This window comes from Aedes albopictus, chromosome 3 (assembly GCF_035046485.1).
Source record: "Aedes albopictus strain Foshan chromosome 3, AalbF5, whole genome shotgun sequence".
Lineage (NCBI taxonomy): Eukaryota > Metazoa > Arthropoda > Insecta > Diptera > Culicidae > Aedes > Aedes albopictus.
The window spans coordinates 29,671,092-29,685,687 of record NC_085138.1 but is presented as its reverse complement, the minus strand read 5'-3'; the positions used below and the strand labels follow the sequence as shown (position 1 = coordinate 29,685,687).

The 14,596-nt window shown below is 41.3% G+C and overlaps 1 protein-coding gene across 2 annotated transcripts in view; it reads right to left on the bottom strand.

The window, feature by feature from the left end:
* Window positions 1-14,362, bottom strand: part of LOC109419129 (poly(A) polymerase type 3) — a 76,726-nt gene extending 62,364 nt beyond the window's left edge. Inside the window, exon 1 of one of the 2 annotated variants that reach the window (XM_062860629.1) lies at window positions 13,985-14,362. The gene's annotated coding sequence lies outside the window, so the exon portion shown is untranslated. The remainder of the gene's footprint in view (window positions 1-13,984) is intronic. The other variant, XM_029866483.2, reaches the window with a different exon arrangement.
* Between the last annotated feature and the right edge of the window lie 234 nt (window positions 14,363-14,596).

The following is a 14,596-nucleotide window of genomic DNA, read 5'->3' as shown; positions in this document are numbered from 1 at the left end:
AATTTATACCCCTCCTTAAACTAAATTTCAAAGTCAAACTACGAATAAGGATCTTCCAAGGCGAAGGCACTTTACACTCGAAGAAGTCCGCCCGGAAGATCGGCTTCCTCCCGGCAATTTACCTAGAACCGCCATCCAAAGGCGCTATGGAGCGATATCTTCTTCAATACTCTTCTAGAGAAATTCGAATCACACTGGAATCTTTGATGAGCACTTAGTTTTAATAAAAAATAGGTTACAAACAAATTCACTAAAACATACCGAACGCGGAACATTTTTTCCCCGAATCGAAGTTTTACGGATGTGAGAAAAACCGTGACAGGAAAAAAAACAAAAGCGTCCACGCGCACGCGTAGCTTGCTGCGATCTCCATATAACGAATGAAAAGTTTTATTAAATCAACAAACTATCCTAGTTACGTCGTAAGGAATCGCAGGTTACTAAGTTTCTCCAACACTCCTCCCTAATCTTCGATTCCTAACGATTGTTTAAACGCTTGAAGCTTATTTTTCATCAACGCCTTCGTCAATCCATCTGCTGGTTGTTCGTTGGTGCCAATGTAGTTGACTTCAATCGCTCCTTGATTCAGTGCATCCTTCACGAAATGGTATCGAATGTCCAGATGTTTAGTCCTTGGATTGTACCCTTGATTTCGCGCGACACAGATGGCGGATTGATTATCGCAACGGATCGTAATCACGTTATCTGCAAAGAGTTGCGACTGAAAATGCTTCCACCAAAAAGCCTCTTGAATGGTACGGGAAAGAGCGCAATATTCTGCTTCACATGATGAAAGTGCTACTGTGGTCTGCCTTTTCACATTCCAGGATACTGCTCCTCCCATAAACGTGAATACATATCCGGAAGTGGACTTCCTTGTGTCAGGATCTCCTCCCCAATCCGCGTCTGTATAACCGACTAGCTCCGATTGACGATCCACAGAGTAAGTGATTTTGTGCGCCTTAGATCCCCGTAAATACCTCAAAATCCGCTTCACTGCATTCCAATGACTGCGCCCGGGGTTGCTGCAGAATTGACTTACTTGATTTACAGCGTAGCTGATATCCGGTCTTGTTGCCTGCGCCAGGTAGGTCAAGCAACCAACGGCTTCTTGATAGGGCACTTCTCTCATTTCACGGGTTTCGGCTGGACTGCTAGGGGACATCGACTTTTCCAACTTGATGCTAGATTCTGCTGGAGTTGATACCGGATTGCAATTTTCCAAATTGAACCGCCGCAAAATATTCTCCACATAATGCTCCTGATCAATCGAAAGTTTCCCATTCTGCCGGTCTCTTGTGATTCGTAATCCGAGGCAGAAGGTCGCCTCTCCCAAATCCTTCATCTTGAATCGGTTGTTGAGGAATTGCTTCAATTTCTGCTTCAGTCTATCGTCGTTTGAAAAAATCAGGAAATCGTCCACATAGATTGTGACAAACAGCATCTTGTCACCTTCTCGTTGGTAGTACAGGCAAGCGTCGACCTTGGAACGTTTCAGGCCGAATTTCTTCAAAGCTGCATCTAACTGGTTATTCCATACTCTACTTGACTGCTTCAATCCGTATAGAGCCTTTCGTAATCGGCAAACGCGTATTCCATCCTCAGCAAATCCGTGCGGCTGTTCCATGTAGATTTCCTCATCTTGCAATTCTCCTTGTAGGAAAGCTGTCACTGCGTCCATTTGGTCGATATCCAAATTATGTTTGACTGCCAACGCCAGCAGGTAACGGATCGTAGAATAACGTACAACGGGCGCGTACACTTCTTCGTAATCTATGCCAGGGCGCTGCGAGCACCCTTTTACCACCAAACGCGCCTTGTACCGCTCAATCGTTCCATCTACCGCACGCTTAGTCTTGAATACCCACTTGTTTCGAATAGGTTTCCGGTCACGTGGAATAGTCGTCAAATCCCATGTATGATTTTCCTCTAGAGCTCGCATTTCTTCACGCATCGCAGCCATCCATCTGTCCCGATCTGGTCGATTCATCGCCTCTTCGTAGGTCTGAGGATCATCAGACAGCATTCCGGTAACCTCGTTGGATAGAGTTGACGACTGTGGGGGGACGATATCACCAGTAAACGTACTATAACTGACAAAATCATGATACTTGCCTGGTAATCGGCGCTCCCGTTCGCTGCGCCTTGGCCCTTGCTGCTCTTCAGCTGGCCTTTGAGATTGCGAAGGGAGCGCAGGCTCTGCATCTTCATCAAACGATTCGAAATCGCTCTCGCTGCTTCCAGATATACGGTCCAACTCTTCAACATCAGCAGGAGTTTCGTCAACGGGGTCAGTGAAATCCGCGCTTGGTTCCTCAATCGTGTATAACTCCATGAACTGAACTGATTCGGTATCGTCTGCTTGCATGATTAGCTTCTGCGGTTTACCTTCTCGAACAACGATGATATCTCTGCTGATGAATACTTCTTGATTGACCGGGTTATACAATCTGTAGCCTTTAACGTCTTCTCCATATCCAACCAGAATCGCTTCTTTTGATTTCACATCGAACTTTTTGCGTTTTTGCTTCGGGATGTGGACCAGAGCCGTTGATCCGAACGTTTTCAGATGACGTAAGTCTGGCTTTCTTCCGGACCAAGCTTCTTCTGGTGTCATCGCATCTAACGATCTTGAAGGACTTCTGTTGACAAGATAGGCCGCCGTTGATAGTGCTTCTGCCCAAAACTTCTTTGGTAATTGAGCATCGTTGAGCATACTTCGAGCTTTCTCCACGAGCGTGCGATTCATCCTTTCTGCCACACCATTCTGCTCAGGAGTATAAGGACATGTTCTTTGGTGCCGTACCCCATCCTTTTCGAAACTTCTCCGGAAAACTTCGTTCACATATTCGGTGCCGTTGTCAGTCCTGATAATCTTCAATTTTTTATTGGTTTGCCTCTCCGCCATGGATTTGAACTTCGTGTAGGCTTCAAAAGCTTGATTCTTCTTCTCCAGAAAATACAGGAAAACTTTCCTCGTCGCATCGTCAATGAACGTCATCACGAACCGATTTCCGCCAAGGGATGGAACTTCTACTGGCCCGATCAAATCCGAATGCACCAGGTCCAGAATTCCTTCGGATCTTGCTGAACTGTTGGGAAATGGGTTGCGTGCATGCTTACCTGTTATACACGCGATGCACTCCGGAACCGGTTCGTCCTTCAACTCGATGCCGTGCGCTATGGTTGACAACTTCTTCAGGCTTTGATAGTTCAGATGTCCCATTCGCTTGTGCCAAATTTCCATATTGACTGTTAGCAGCGACTCCTCGACCTTTCGATTCAGTCTGTACAAACCGCCAACTTGAGTTCCAGAAGCAATAACAGTTCCATTGTCCTCGCGTACCTGGCACTGGTCGGAGGTGAACACCACCGATAATCCTTTCTCGCACATTTTACTTACAGAAAGAAGGTTGGTCGCCAGCTCCGGTATCTGTAGAACTTGCTGCACCTCAACGGGACCCTCTTCAAGCTGCAGGCTCACCTTACCTTTGGCAACGGACATCATGCAGCCATTGTTGGCCGTTCCGACGGGATGTGACATCTCCTGCTGCTTCACGAAACTTTCGTCACTTCGGGACATATGGCATGTGGCTCCCGAATCGAAGTACCACTCCTCGCCTTCAACCTCGCCCATCGCAAATACACTGCATAGCGCTTTACTTGCCGATTTTGATGATTGCTGCTGCTTCCATGGACACTTCGCTGCGTAATGGCCTTGCTTCTTGCAATTATGGCAAGTATCATCCTTCTTCATTGAACCGCTGCTGAATCTTCCGTTGTTGCCACGACGTCTTGGTTTCTGATTCGAGTATAAAGCTCCATCGCTTCCTCCGCTTTTTGGACCGGTTTGCAGCTTGACGTCCTGAAGAATTTTTGCTTTAACCGCATCGGACGTAAGGGCAGCTCCAGACGCCTCCAAACCCATGATCATGGGCTCATAATGATCTGGAAGTCCCATCAACAGTAATGCCGCTAACCACGAGTCGTCTACCTGGAATCCGATGCTCGCCAGCTTGTGCGCCGACGACATGAGCTCATCAACGTACGCTTCCACACTGCGGCAATCCTCCAGTCGAATCGATGTTAGCTTCCTCAGTAGTCCGATCTTGCGCGTTAATCCGTTGTCTTGAAAAGCGTTGTGCAGTTTGTCCCATGCTTCTTTGGCACTCTTGGCGTCCAGAACCAGGCTGTAGTTCGTTGTTTCCAGGCTTAAACATATGGTGGCTAGTGCCCGCATGCTGACCTCATTGTCCACGACTTGATCCGCCACTGGTTCCACAGCTCCCCAGGATCCTTCGCGAATTAGGGTCATCTTCATGGCAAATTCCCACGTTGTATAGTTCTCACGGCCCCTGAGCTTCTCGATGACCGGCAAGCCAACTCCACTGTAACGTGCTCCTCTTCCTGCACCTACTCCAGCGATGCTTCCGTCACCGTCTCCGGCCCTACCGGCGTTTTTGCTTCCGGTTGAACTTCCGCCTAGACTCATCTTCTATCTGAACTGAAACTTCACAACTACTGATCCAACTTTGCTGGGCCCATAACCTCTCGTAATCGCAGGGAATGAAAAGAACGTCCGATGTGCTTTGAGGTTAGATAACGAATGAAAAGTTTTATTAAATCAACAAACTATCCTAGTTACGTCGTAAGGAATCGCAGGTTACTAAGTTTCTCCAACAGCTATGAAATGCCTGACGTTCTTAAAATTCTAAACTAGTAAAGCTGGTATCGTAGGGTACGAGCAGGGAATGAAATTATCGATCACGATTGCGATTGTAGAAAACTCTCTCATACGCATTATCGGCGAAAAAAGACAGGCGATAAATTCAGACCTGGGATTCTCCCGAGAATGTATTTTCGCTCGTTCCGCAGCACCGAAAATCGATTATCATCAGCAATGAAAAGTTGACTGGTTTACTTTCTGCTCTTTGTTCGTCTTTCCGTAGTGCCATCGTCATCGACTGTAGCTTTTATATATAACATTTCTGTCCCCTCTCGAGCAGCTTGTATGGTCGTGTGGTTATGGTGCGCACTCAAACACATTTTTGTGGAAGGTCTAGGTTCTAATCCCGTTAGTGGCAATTTTTTTTGTTATTTGCCTTCTGATAATTATCGCGATAACTTTGTAGGTGATAAAGTTGGATAGCGAAAATGAAAAGAGCGTTTTCCAGTTTTCGGCTATCTTTGATCGGGGACAACAGCAACGACCGATAAACATTTCTCACAGGAAAAGTAAAAACAGAAAAAATCGGTTGCTCGAAAAACGCGGTTTTGCGTCTCAATTTGCTGATAATTTCATTCCCTGTGTACGAGTGCCATAAGTAATCAGAAAATATACAATAATTAGAAACAAAACAAACAGTGCTTCAATCCTTTGTTTTTAGCAGGATGAAATGGGAGCCACATGCTTAAGGGAGCATCCATTAAGTACATCACGCTACAATTTGGAATTTTCAACAATCTCCATCCCCCAACCTCCCCCCACCCCAATGTACGGGTTTGTAACAAATAAAACTCCGAAAAAACTTTTGGTGAAATTCGTAGATAAATTGTGATGTAATAGCTAAATGCAGGGCTCAGAACGCAAGAACTTTTAGATACATGAGCATAAAAAAAATCTAGATTGTAGGGTCTTGTACCATTTGGGCAGGTGCACCTATTTTGGGCACTTGTCGCGATAACTAAGTCAATTTTAACCTAATAACATAATTTTTGGAACACGCTGAGATAGGTACAGTATCTAACCGTATACAAAAATTCAAATCATTTGGTTTGAAATTGTTAGTTATAGAGGCAAATGCCGAAAATAGGTACACCTGCCGAAATAGTACAATACCCTACTTCCAAAAAACTCCGAAAATAATCATTACTTACTAAAAATCTTAGGTATGTTTACTAATGTTTGTGATAAACTTCAAAAACTCCTCGACGGCTTCCGCTGAGAATTGTTTTATGAAATATTCCAATTGGGTATTCAGGAATATTTTAAAGAATTGGAAAGTCCTTCAACACATGAATTGCTACACAAGTCTTTAACTTTTATGTGGCCGACAGGGTACCCGGGTACTCAGCACCCTTTTAAAATCAGGGTGTCTACTACCTGGAAAAACCTGGAAAACCGGGAATCCTCAGGGAATTTTATTTAACAGGCAAAAACCTGGAATACTCAGGGAATTTCTTGAATACCGTCGTTAGGGATGACATTGGGCCTAGAGGGTAACATTGGTCCATCGAACCTAAGGATTCAATATAAGTCAGAGAACTTGACGGTGGATGCTAAGCATCTTAGAATAATGTATTCTAGTAGTTTAGCACACAAAATGCATTCCCGTCGTACTCTAAATGTGCGAAATAGTGGCCCAATGTCACCCCACTTTGGCCCAATGACACCCCGCATGACGGGAAATTTTACTCCGACAAAAAAAAAAAACATTGGGTCGTTCGAACCTGGTAGTAAAAATCCATATAGAAATTTCACTACAAGGATTTTTCCAGAAATTTCGTCAGAATTTCTTTCTGGAACTTCTTTAAAAATACCTCCTGGAATGTCTCCCAGGATTTCTTATAAAATTCCTTCCGCATTTTTGACGCTATTTTTCTTGGTATTCCTTTTTGATTTTTTTTTCCGGAAAGGTATACTTCCGGATTCTTTCCAGGATTGCTGAATTTCAACCGATTTCTCGTGGAGTTTTTCACAGGGATGCTATTTCTTTCCAGAGTTCTTCCAGTGTTTTGCTCAAAGAAATTTTCGTAGGATTTCTACCAAAATTTATCCCGAATACTCTATAAGAATACCTGTCAGGATAAATCGTGGAAATTCTTTCGGCACTCCTCACGGGAATTTTACCCGATTCCTTCCGGTGTTCCTTTTGGGACTTCCCCAGAAGATCCTCACAGAATGTCTTTCAGAGTTGCTAGAGGAATTATTCCTGGGGTTTCTACTAAAGTTCCTCCAAGGGTTTCTGAAGGAGTTTTCACGAATTTACTGCAGGAGTTCCTCAAGAGATTTCTTTCATTTGTTTTCCTGTGATATCTTCAAATCATTGCTTTGGGCTTTCTTCGAGATGTTCTTTCTGGTCTCCTACAGGAATTTGTTAAAAGTTTTCGCGAGGTTTATTTTGAAGTTTTACCTGAGATTTTTCTCGGAGTATCTCCTGGAACTTTTCTCAAAAGCAGTGGCGATTCCCTAACCTCAAACCTACTTGTTCAACGAACGTAAATTCGTTCGTAAAACGTAGTCGTTTTCATTCATTTTCAAATTGATTCTGATCATGAATTCTCCGCAAATGCAAGTTTTAGGGTCGTTGAACAGGTAAAAAGTGAGGTTACGAGACGCCACTGCTCAAAAGATTTCTTCCGATGTTGGTCATGAGATTTCTCTCAGAGTTTTTCTTACTTCACCCTGGACTTTCTCCTAAGATTTTTTTTCCAAGGTGCCTTCTGGGATTTCCACAGGAGTTATTGCTGATATTTCTAATTGAATTCTTCTCTTGCATTCTTTCAGAGCCAGGCTGTTTCTTGTAGTTGTACCGGATTTCATGCAGTGATCCACCTGAGAGTTTTACAGATATTTTGTGCATTTTTTTTTTCAAAATTCTTTCCGGAATCTTTATCAGAAATTGTCCCGAGATTCTCGATACTCCTTTAGGGATTTCTCCCAAAGTAATTGAAGGGATTCTTCTACGGGTTTTCCTCAGAATGTCTTCTATAGGAAATTCATGGAGAAATATTCGAGGGAATTCAAATAAAATCTTCCGAGAAACTCCGCAAAGTGTTATTGAAAAAATCTCGACAGGAACTTCAGGAAAAACCTGAGAAAAAAAATAAGACATCTCGAAAAAAGTTCTAGGTAATAGTAACCCCGAGAAGAAATATTAAGGACATCCAAGGAGGAATTCTGAAAACCTCATGGAATCCTAAAAGCAGCTGCGGACGAAGTTCCGCGAGGAAAACAAGAAAAATATCGGAAAACTATCGGTAAAAATCCAAAAGTTTATGGATAGCTGTCCCGGAAAACCACTAAAAAAGACATGGACACTGGCTTTAGCCGGCGGCTGTACCGATTGAACGAAACTTAACACGGAGTGGCTACGGATAAGAAGCTTCTTCTTCTTCTTCTTGGCGTAACGTCCTCACTGGGACAAAGCCTGCTTCTCAGCTTAGTGTTCTATGAGCACTTCCACAGTTATTAACTGAGAGCTTCCTCTGCCAATGACCATTTTGCATGTGTATATCGTGTGGCAGATACTCTATGCCCAAGGAAGTCAAGGAAATTTCCTTTACGAAAAGATCCTGGACCGACCGGGAATCGAACCCGTCACCCTCAGCATGGTCATGCTGTTTACCGCCTCGGTTATATGGGCCCTTTACGGATGTGAAGCTATTCTCGTGAAAAATTTCATCGCTCGGAGCGGGAATCGAACCCTCATCCACCCGGACTCTAACCGCATGGCTACGAGGTTCAACCAATGACATTCTTGAAGAAACTTTTAATAGTTTTGGATGGATCTTCCGGAGGAATCCAGCGAGAATCTCTAGAAGTATATCGGAAAACCTTTGCAATAAATATCGGGACGTACTCAAACAGATATCTCGTGTGAAAAAATCCTGCGGAAAGCCAGGAAGAAACTTTGGAAGAAATTCCAGAAATCTTGAAAGAATTTTTGAAGAGTAGGGGAACTTACGTATTTTCGGCAGTTTTGTAATCTGGAAAACTCAGGGAATTTTATTTTGAATTATGAGTAGACACCTTGCCCTACAAATTCAGGGTTGTTACGAGAAGCGTGGAAAAAAATCCGCGCCAAATCCGCGCGAGCAAAATATGAATCCGCGCCAAATCCGCGCGATTGTGAAATTAAATTCGCGCCAAATCCGCAAGAATGTGGAAGTAAAGTTTCATTTTTCTACATTACGTATATATTAAACATAAAATTTGAACAATCTACAATAGTGTATAAAGAAAAGGCACTTTCAACTGGAATGGAAAAAATTGAGTGCCGGCTGAGAACTGAACTATTGATTCGTTAATTAACGCAGTTCATCTGTTCATGTTCTAAGCTTTCTGCAATTTAAAGACGTTTTGTAACAACACTATTTCATGTTTTATTTTCAGCAACATTCCTTCAAGAATTTTTAGTTCAATCGCTGCAGCAATCCACAGAGCGTTCTTGGAGATATCTGCCAGAGCCCGTCATTCAGGATAATATACCAAGCAATTTGTGAAGAAATTTCTGGCAAAGAAAATGTTGGAATTTTTTTTTAAAGAATAAAGAATAAAAATCCTTGAAAAAACGTGAATGAAACGGAATTTTTTTTTAAAGTTTTTATAAACAGTACCTAATAGAAACTTTATCGAGGAATTTTTAAAATAATGAGTATGAATTTGAGTAGGAAATTGTGAGGGTAATTTTTAGAAATTAAAAAAAAAGTTAGTAATACCTTGAGAATCCCAGTGAGACATTATGGAAAGAAACTTAATGTTTAGATAAGTATTATCTAGAGAAAATACTTAGGACTCATTACGAATTATATAGACTGTTAGGGGGCGTGGGTGGCCTGGTCAAAGTCTAAGCTTCATACTAATTTCGAAAATTTTGTATGGACAGTATATGAGGATAGTTCTGAAATGGTCAAAAATGAGTCTACGTAGTTTATGGACAGCGTCTTGAGGAAATACTGAAGAAATTCCAAAAGGAACACATGGGGAGATGCCTGTACAAACAGAAAATACCTTCCACCGCAAATACTAAAAAATCCCTACATTGGAGGAAACTCTGGGAAAATTCCTGAAAGACAATGTTCCATTTTATAAAGATTTTCTTGCTGGTTTAAAATTTCTTCAGGTACGTTATTTGTCCATAAATTCCTTCAGATATTCCTCAGGGTTTTTCTCCACAATTTTCACCATTAATTCACATAGGGATTTATATGCTTTTTTATCAATTTCCTTCATGGTGCCTCGACAGTTTTTTTTTTTTCTAAAATGATCTAAGAATTTCTACTAGAAATGGCGTTATAACTATGCGGTGTACCACTCGGAAAATTCCTTCGGTAAATCTATTGTTACAGGAGCTCTTCTAGTGGTAGTGGCTTCTGATGGATGTATTACTCCAGCCATGGATTCCTGAGAAATATTTCCCAGAATCAAATAATTTTTTATTTTTTGAAAAACTTGTGTTCTAAAGATCAATCGTACACTCTTAAAAAAATAGGAATTTACACGTGACGTAAACCATCATCGTATGTAAACATTTAATGACTGAATGGAAAATTTGACTCAACTTTACATCCATCATGTAAGTTCGAGTTGGTTGCACAAGATGTCAACAAACCTGTCTGATCAGATAGGTAGAAACAGTTGTACATTTATCGTTTGTCACACAACTCGGTGATACAGCCCAGAGGTATAGTACGTGCCTCACAATCAGTGGACCACAGTTCGAATCTAGTTCATTATTTTACTTACACATGTTTTATCTCTCGCTTCGGCTCTAGCGATTGCTAGTCCGACTTTATTTGTGATAGAAGACGTAAATTTGTGTCAAACGGGCCGCTCCTTTTATGTGCATCCAAATGAACTTAAATTTACATGATTTTTTCTAAGAGTGTACCATATCCATGCGCGTAGCGAATTTGTCCCCTCAGTTCCAATGCCATGCGTGTTTGTTATACACTACAGCCAGCGTGCACGACTTTGGAACTAAAAATTATTATAGTTTTGTCAGATACTCTTTCGAGAATTTTCTTTGTTTTTTTTCGATATTTTTACAGGACTTTTTTACAGAAAAAATCAGGCATTACGGAACAAATCACTCAAGAATTTTAAAGATTAAGGCATTACCCAAAAAAAAAAAAGAAAAAAAGTTCATTCAAAACGATCTTAAGAACAATATCAGAAAAGATTCTTAGAGGAATTCCGGGGATACACCCTGAAGAAGACACTTGATTACTTGGATTTTGTTATAGAATTTCTAAGAAGTATTTGGAGTAGAGCTCGCAGTTTAGTGTATTCTTTTAAATCCAATAGATAATATGCTAATCATTTATAAAGGTGAGAGAGTGCTCGCATGTTTTACTTAAATACCTATGTTGTAAAAAGTAATTATGCAAAATAAAGTTTATTGCTACGACAATAAACTACATAGATGTAATGTAACTAACCTGGTTTAGTTCAGAGCTTTCTAGATCAATTTCGTATTGAATTATTACTAAAACATATTGCCCAAGAACCAAAGGGAGAGGATTCATACCAACGGGAATAAAAGTTATTTCAAGCACTAAAATGGCTTAACTCTCAGTATTTTCATATACAAGATTCACAGAACAAAGTTCGTCGAAGGGATTCGTCAAGCGCTGGTTGGTAGATCAAAAGGAAATCTCACACAAAAAACTATTATGCAAATCAGAGTAAAATCATGTACAAAATTTGTATGACGGAACAACAAAACCAATTCCGCGCCAAATCCGCGCGAGGGCCGAATCCCAGGGGCAAATCCGCGAAAGTCGCGAAATCCACGCTGTAGTAACAACCTTGCAAATTGTTTCCAAAATCCTTTCAATTTTTCTGGATACTTCATTAGAAGGCTATCTAGAATGTTTATTTTCTCCGTAGATTTGCACAACAAATCCTATGATAGTAGTGTTATCTGTAGAAGCTCCGGCTCTTGACGATTATCCTCTTTATTTTTATTTCCACAAACAACTTCGTAAATTCTACTAGTTGGTCGTCTATCAATTTAGCGATTCTTTTAAAAGGATGTCGTAAATTTCGTGTTGAAATTCGTCAGTTTTGTTCATCATAGTATACGATACAAACAGATCAAACATCACATGACTTTGCAAAATATTTAGTAAGATATTTCGATACTTATTTTCAGGTTCGTGTGAATACTATATTAAATCTAAGGTTTTAAAAATATCCATTCTCCTTATTTTTCTTGGGAAGCTAACATTTAATTTCCACTGAAAACAGTTACATTTTAGAATAGCGATTTAAAACATCTACCGGGAAAACCGAGAAAACCTCGGGAAATTTATTTGCAGTTTTGAGAGGCCACACTGACAGTAGGCAGGCAGAACGCCATTTGCCGGGACAGCTAGTATGGCAATAAAAATATCTGAAGGATTCAGAATCAGAAGAGATCTCTGGACGAATCGTGGGAAACTCCTGAAGAAGAATTTTCGGGAAGAATCTTTGAAAAATATTGCAAGGTAATCCTACAGAAAGAAGTTCTCATTAAGAAGTGGTTATGATAATTCTTCCAGTATTTTTTCAGAGAGTTGACAAGCGATGCTGTCGAATGTTAAACAGAAGTTCCCCTGGAAATTGTTCCCATGTATTCTTACGAAAACCCTTCAAGAAGTTTTTCCATAAATTCTTCCGGATGTTCCTCCGGCAGTTCAGTAATTTTTTCGACAGGTCTTCCAGGACGTCCCTAGAAATTCATTCATGAGTTTTCCTAGAAATTTTCTCAGGGGTTCGCCGAAAAATCTTCCTGTAACATCACCGGGAATTTATACCAGAATTTCTCCAGATTTTTTTGTAAGAGTATCTCGCTCTGTTTTTAGAGTTCTTTGGAAAATCTTTTTCGAAATTTTTCCGAGTTTTTTTTTTCATTTCTCTAAGGACTGCTCCAGAAATTCCTCTTAGAAACCCTTTAGAAATTTCTCCATGCAATCATCTAGAAGGTCTTATATGCTCGAAATATTTCCTCCAGAATTTTTTTTTTAGAAATTCTTCAAATTGAATCGATTTGATCAGATTTTGTTTTCCAAAATTTCAGCAAGGTGAAAAAATCTGCGCAGGATTTCTGTTGAAATAACTTCGAGGATTTTTTTAAGGAGTTCTTCCAATGATTTATCCAAGGCCTCGTTCATGCATTTCTATAGGACTTTGTCCAGGATTTTTTCCCAAATCTTATGTTTTTGTTGGAATTTCTCCGCAGATTCTTTCAGGAATTTTTCCAACCAATTTTTTAAGTTCATCCATTATTTTTTTTTTTTCGAGGATTCCTCCAACGATTTATCAATAATTTGTTATCCAAGGACTGCACCACAAATTGTTCAAGGATTTCCTCTACATTTTCTCCAATTTGGAGAAAATGTCAATTCTTTCAAGAGTTTTGCTGGAATTGCTTCAAGTAGCCCTCTAGATTTTTTTTTGACGAACTCCTCCGAGAATTATAGGTTAAACCGGGTATTTTTTAAGAATTCCTCCAAAAAAAAATCAAATGAATCCAATCCTAGAAAAAAGACTCCAAAGAATTCTTCCAAGAATTATATGTAATCGTAATTTATTAGCAATACGATAACCTGTTAGCAAGCTTTACATCGGGTCAAGGATAATTATTATTACTGAGATTCATCCAGAAGTTCTTTACCTTCCTTTTCTGAGGACCAAAATTTAGTCTACGTGGTTTATGAACAGCCCCTAATTAGTGTATAATAATTTAACATCGGTAAAATAACTTACAAATCGATGAAACCGCAACCAATTAAATTTTGACCATCATCGCTTCACCCATCTCACACTGTGCACTCTGGTGAAGTAAGTTGAAGGAAAACAGACCGTGAGAATGATGATTGTTCGGAACGCAAATTTTTCGGGTCACACACGCCGACAGACTCTCTGCCTGGTTGCGGCGTCTGGTCTGCAGCCCACGAATAACGGGATACGACACCAAGGAGGGTTGCTGCCCCCGTTCACTTTCAACCACACCAATCGATCACTCTCCCCTTCCTCGAGGACGCAGCTCTTCGTCACAACAAATCCGGATCACACACTTCCACGCACTACGCAAAACCAGGAATCTTCGCCAATTTCCCCAGGGCGTCCACCGGAACACAGGGTATCACTTTCGCTGGTGTTGCTGCTGCTGCTTCTAGACGATGACGACGACGACGACGACGGCTCACCAGAAAAACCCGTTTCACGAATCACTTCCCCACAACCGTGTCTTCTTCCTATGGAAATTATCCGCACCTTGGTGCCAGGGCCAGCCCAGCAAACACTCACCCGAAAATCCGAGCGTTCGCTTGCGCTGAGCTCACGGGGCTCCAGCGGCAGCGAATGTCGTGCGTGGCCACAACACTCCAAACTCGTGAACACTTCCGCAAGCGCGACGCAAAAAGGGTTCCGCGGGGACTGGAAAAACTGTTACGTTTTCTCGCGTGACGACGGCGCGACGTTCGACGACCAGCCTTCGACTTCTGGTGCTTCTCTCTGGACTGGACTGCTGCTGCTGCTACTGCTGCGGGTTCCCAAAGCAAAGATGGCCGCACACATCACACAAAACAGTACTGTGCGCGAAAGTTTTGCTTTTTGCTTCGCCGTTTCGTTTTCGTTCGATGACGGGTCTTCTTTTTCTTCCGCGTGGTTGCGAGGTTCGCGTTCGGTGAAGCTGTCAGAAACTTTTGACGTTTACGAGGGGTGTCGGTCGGAGCGATCGAAAGGATTTTACCGATTTTACCACCGATAATTGCACGGAATAATGATAAAAAAAATTATTGGGTTTTTAAATTTTGAAAAAAGCATTCATTTTTTGATTTTATACGAAAGAGCACCTTTTTCTGAGGCACTATGATTTTTTTTCAG